Here is a 5,353-nt window from a genome sequence, read left to right on the forward strand (position 1 = left end):
GCATTCTGGAAGAAAGCTGTTTCACTGTTTCAGAGTGGTCATCAGTATGGTAGAACTCTACAGAAACAAGAACACTGACTGAAAAGTAATATTTAGAGCCTAAGAACAAATGATCGGAGGTTGCCTTGCCACCTTCCCCTGGAAAAACATGGAAAGCAGAAGCTGTCCCTCATTCTGGCATGTCTAATGGACAGGCCTTTGAATCTCCCTGGGCTGAGGCAGCTGTGGCCTGGTCCAACTGCATGGAGCCACAGCAACCTAGAACCAGATCACAGGCAGGTACTTTGGAAAGCAAAAGGCACCACTAAAAGATGGCATATGGAGGTATATAGAAAACAACAGGAAGCCTTTTTGGTAGCGGATGTAAAAACAATGTAAATTGTTTTTAGAAAACAAGAACAAAGCCAGAATGAAAGTAACCATGACCAGAATAACAATGGGTTTCACCCAAGAACAGTGAAAAAAGAGGGGCACACATGTATGTAGTGCCCTCGGAGGCCAGAAGAGGGTGTTATATTCCCTTGGAACTGTCTTTAGATGGTTGTTAGCTATCATGTGGGTGCTGGAAAGCAAACTGGGGTTCCTGCAAGAACAGCCAGTGATCTTAACCTCTGGCCACCTCTCCAGCTGCTATGTTTCTATTTTAAACAGACACTTGTCTCCAAAAGACTGGAGAAGATCATTTCAGCCAGAGTGACCCTAACAAGGAGAACTGAATCACTCCCTAAGGAGAACAGAAGGAGGCTTTGATACATCCAGATGTTTATTCCAGATTTAAGTATTACTCAGCCAAAAACCAGAGGCATCTTCAAAGTCAAATACTGTTTGGAATACCAGTTGGTAACCTGTTACTGGACAGGGTGTCATTGAAACACTAGCCTGGGCAGCCCAGGCTTCTTGGTCTCACCAGTTTTTAGAGTGGAGGCAACTCCACCATCTCATGTGACTACCCAGAAAGAAAAACTCTACTCCATCCAAGCACAAGGTCTCTCAGATACTTCTTGCATGGACTTGATGGGTTTCCTGGGCCCTGCTGGGTGGGCTGATCTGGGAAAATCTCTTCCAGGGGGGGCAGTAATCAAAACGTTCTTTGTGATCCAAGAGTCTGAAGAATGGCCTCATTTGCCCTTTGCCCCAGAAATGCCCTTAATCTGAGAAGCAAGTCATCCAGAGAGAGCTGTCAAACAGGCCAAGATGCAGGTGACACAGTTTAGTTTATGACTTTCACCTCAAAGTGACAGCAGATGCCCCACCTGTCATTTCAGCTGACAAACCCTCTTCCCAAGACCCAGCACAGGAACCATGGAAATCAAGAATAAAATGGGAGAATAATAGGAAAGAGAAGGTTATTAAAAAGGAGGCTGGCAAGATGGCTCAGCGGGAAAAGAGACTTGCCACCAAGCCTAACAATCTAAGTTTGATCCCTGGATCCTGCTTGGTAGAAGAGAACCAACTCCTACAAAATGACCAATGTACACACACACACACACACACACACACACACACACACACAGACACATATATACACAATTAAGAAATCAAGGTTAAAAACATTAAATCAATAGAAAAAAAGTACTGGGGTTTGCTTGTTTATTTGTTTCTGAAAGAGAGGGTTCTCTGTGTAGCCTTAGCTGTCCAGGAACTCAATCTATAGACCAAGCCTTGAATTTAGAGATTCACCTGCCTCTGCCTCCCAAGTGTTAGGATTAAAAGTGTGCACCACCCACCTGGCACAATAAAAAAGCTTTTTTAAAGGGCTGGAAATGTATCTTAGCGGCAGAGCATTTGTCTAACAAGCTCAAGGTGCTAGGTTTGAACCACATTCAAGATTAAAATAGTTAGGCCAATTGTGGTGGTGCATGCATTTAATCCCAGCACTCAGGAGGCAGTTTAAAGAAAGAGGATCTCTGTGAATTCGAGGCCAACCTGATCTACACAATGAGTTCCAGGACAACCAGGCCTATGTAGAAAGACCCTGTCTCAAATAAAGAAATAAGCAAATAAATAAATAAATAAATAAATAAATAAGGGGGAGTCCATTCTAGAGAGCTGGGGATGCAGCTCAATGGCAGAGTGCCAAAAAGCTTTCCAAACCCCATGTACCACAGGGTGGTCCTCAACTCATGCATCTCAGGGGCTTCTTACTGTTCTAATTAGCAACACAGCTGAGGCCCACACAATGGCTTTCCAGCCCTGGCACCTGCTACCACACAGCAGCACCACTCTCCAAGGCCTCCTGAGTGCTATGCAGTAATGAACTTGACAGAGAATTCCTGGAAAGAAGCTGTGTCTGCAAAGGCTGATTGACTGCCTAGAAATGCAATGATGTGAGAAGACTGGAGCACTGCAGGTTCAGAGCTGAATTACAATTGATCTCAGGTTAGCTCTCACCCCTAAGCAGTCGTTTGTTGTCTACCTATGTGTCAGACCTAACATTCTATGACTAACAGATTAAAAACATTATGGAAAGCTTTTTTTGGTTATTGTTCTTGATTTTGGTTTTTCAAGACAGGGTTTCACTGTATAGCCTTGGCTGTCTTGGAACTCACTCTGTAGACTACTCTGGCCTTGAACTCAGAGATCTGCCTGCCTCTAAAGTGCTGGGATTTAAGGCATGTGTACCACCACCACCCAGCCCTTTTGAAATATATTAATTTAGCAGACTACTACCTTCCACCAACATAAATGCTAAGAATGCCATCAGATAGCATTTGGGGTCTACAGTTTAGATTTCTATATTTTACTGTTATGCACCTCTCTGACATTTCCACCAATGCACTTGAAAAATGTCTTGATTTATGATTTTGTCTGTTACTATGAAAACTTCATAAAATTTCTTCCACATTAGAACATAGAATTTGATGCAACCTACATCTGTATTCCTGGGCCATGACTGCTCATTCCTATTAGGCTTCTCTTATCCTTTTTTAAAAATATTATTATAATTTTATTAATTTATTTTTTACATTTCATCTCTCTCTTTTTAAAAAATATGGAACACTTTACGAATTTGCATGTCATCTTTGCACAGGGGCCATGGCTAATTTTTTCTGTATCGTTCCAATTTTAGTATATGTGCTGCTGAAGTCAGCACTACATTCCATCTCTTATCCTTTCTGAGGTAACAACCATCTTTTTTGTTGTTGTTGTTGTTTGGTTTTTGTTTGTTTTTCGAGACAGGGTTTCTCTATGCAGCTTTGGAGCCTATCCTGGCACTCACTCTGGAGACCAGGCTGGCTTCGAACTCACAGAGATCTGCCTGCCTCTGCCTTCCAAGTACTGGGACTAAAGGCACTCACCACCACAGCCTGGCAAGAGCTGTATTCTTGCATTGATTCCAGCATCTTAAGGTCCACACTTGACTCCTTAAAGACAAGGTCAGGTCTCCTGTAGCCCAGGTTAGCTGATCTACAACTCTCTCTGTAGTCAATGATGACCTGAACATCTCTGATCTAGTTTGCAAGGCTGTTTTTTTTATCACCATGTCTTCCCCCAGGGTGCCACTGCCCAGGGGCCCTCTTCTCCTCTTGCTCAACCCCACTGTGGCAATAGTTCAAGGGCCTGCTCCTCCTGAGCACTCTTACTCACAGATAACCCTGAGCCCACAGATCCTTGTACTCAAGAGACTGCTCTCCACAGGGACAAACCTTGGTACCTCCTCCAAGAGGGACCTTTCACACAGCCACCAGTGTGACTTTCCCAGAAGTACAAGGCGTAACTTTGTGACACTTCACATGAGTTATTTCATTTGATCTCTTCCAACAATCACATAAGGATGACCTCAATGCCCCTATTGACATGCAACATATTTTAAGAATCCTTGTAAAATATCAGGACTGAGCCAAGTGTGGTGGAACATGTCTTTAATCCCAGCACTCAGTAGGCAGAGGCAACCTGGTCTACTGACAGTTCTAGGACCCCCAGGGCTACACAAAGAAACCCTGTATTGAAAAACAGACAAATGTGGACTGCTAAACCAAGTGTGATGGTACATGCCTGTATTCCCAGAAAATAGGAGGCTAAGGTAACAGGATCGGGAGATCAGGTCATCCTCAATTGCATGGCCAGCCAAGACCCTGTCTCAAGAAAAAAGAAATGTGGTTCTGATGTGTTAAATAAAAATTATAGAAGACCACTAACTAGCTTGAACTGGGTCCCAAAAGACTACTGACTAGAAATCAAAATGAAATCACTTGATGTTCCATTAAGCTAAAACTAAGCCATGGACCCAACCTTCAGAGAAATCAGGATTAGAGAGCTAATGGCCAAATTTTGCCAACAGACCAGCTTCAATGAGGATAACACTGAGGCTCCCTTGGCCTTTCTCCAGAGATTTAATGGTGACCAATCATTTATTTTTCTATTGTTCTGTCCCCAAGGCCCCACCTCGAAAGGAAAACTTAAAGTGACCAATTTGCCTTTTGGTTTTTGTTTCTTCTGTTTCAGCCATTTTTCTGTCTATAAAACCAATTTTTCTGCTGGGCACTAGTTGGTGGCACACACCTTTAGTCCCAGCACTCAGGAAGCATAGGCAGGCAGATCGCTATGAGTTCAAGGCCAGCATGGTCTACAGAGCAAGTTCCAGGACAGGCTCCAAAGCAATACAGAGAAACCCTGTCTTGAAAAACAAAATTTTTCCAGCTTGGCTCATTGGAACATTTATTTTATTTTGTAGAATGAAGTGTTGCCTGGTTCTTGAATCAAAAATAAGGCCAATTAAGAGTCTTAAACTGACTATTGTAATTTTGTCCCCTGAGAGCTTCTTCCCAGTAAAACTGAATCACTTAATCTCTCTGAACCTGAGGTCTATCAACAACAGAGACACTACAGCATTCACCAGTTCCAGTGATATCTGCTCCATGAAACAATATTAACTATAAAATCACACAGAGAAGGCTTTAGCTGGGAATTGGTGGTGCATGCCTTTAATCCCAGCACTTGGAAGGCAGAGGCAGGCGGATCTCTGTGAGTTTGAGGCCAGCCTGGTCTCCAGAGCCAGTGCCAGGATAGGCTCCAAAGCTATACAGAGAAACCCTGTCTCAAAAAAAAAAAAAAAAAATCACACAGAGAAAGAGAATAGTACCAACATGAACAGCCAGCTCTATGGGGGTGTTTTGGCGACCTCAGGTTGGGATCAAATCTCAGTATCTGGTTGAACCTGGATAGCCAATAGGCAGGGGAGAGCCTGCCATTATTAAATTCTTATATTTGGTCTCTTTTTTTCTTAAATAAAGAATTGCTAGCTGGTGGCACATGCCCTTTAATCCCGCACTAGGGAGGCAGAGACAGGTGGATCTCTGAGATCAAGCCTGGTCTACAGAGCAAGTTCCAGGACAACCAAGTCTACACAGAG

General features: G+C 43.3%; 1 non-coding gene across 1 annotated transcript; it reads right to left on the minus strand.

Annotated features, from left to right (window-relative positions):
* Positions 1 to 2,986: 2,986 nt before the first annotated feature.
* LOC113834978 lies at positions 2,987 to 3,094 on the minus strand. Its single transcript, XR_003484044.1, has one exon. It is a non-coding gene; the product is annotated as a U6 spliceosomal RNA (small nuclear RNA).
* Between the last annotated feature and the right edge of the window lie 2,259 nt (positions 3,095 to 5,353).

The sequence above is a fragment of the Cricetulus griseus genome, chromosome 3 (genome assembly GCF_003668045.3).
Source record: "Cricetulus griseus strain 17A/GY chromosome 3, alternate assembly CriGri-PICRH-1.0, whole genome shotgun sequence".
NCBI classification, from domain to species: domain Eukaryota; kingdom Metazoa; phylum Chordata; class Mammalia; order Rodentia; family Cricetidae; genus Cricetulus; species Cricetulus griseus.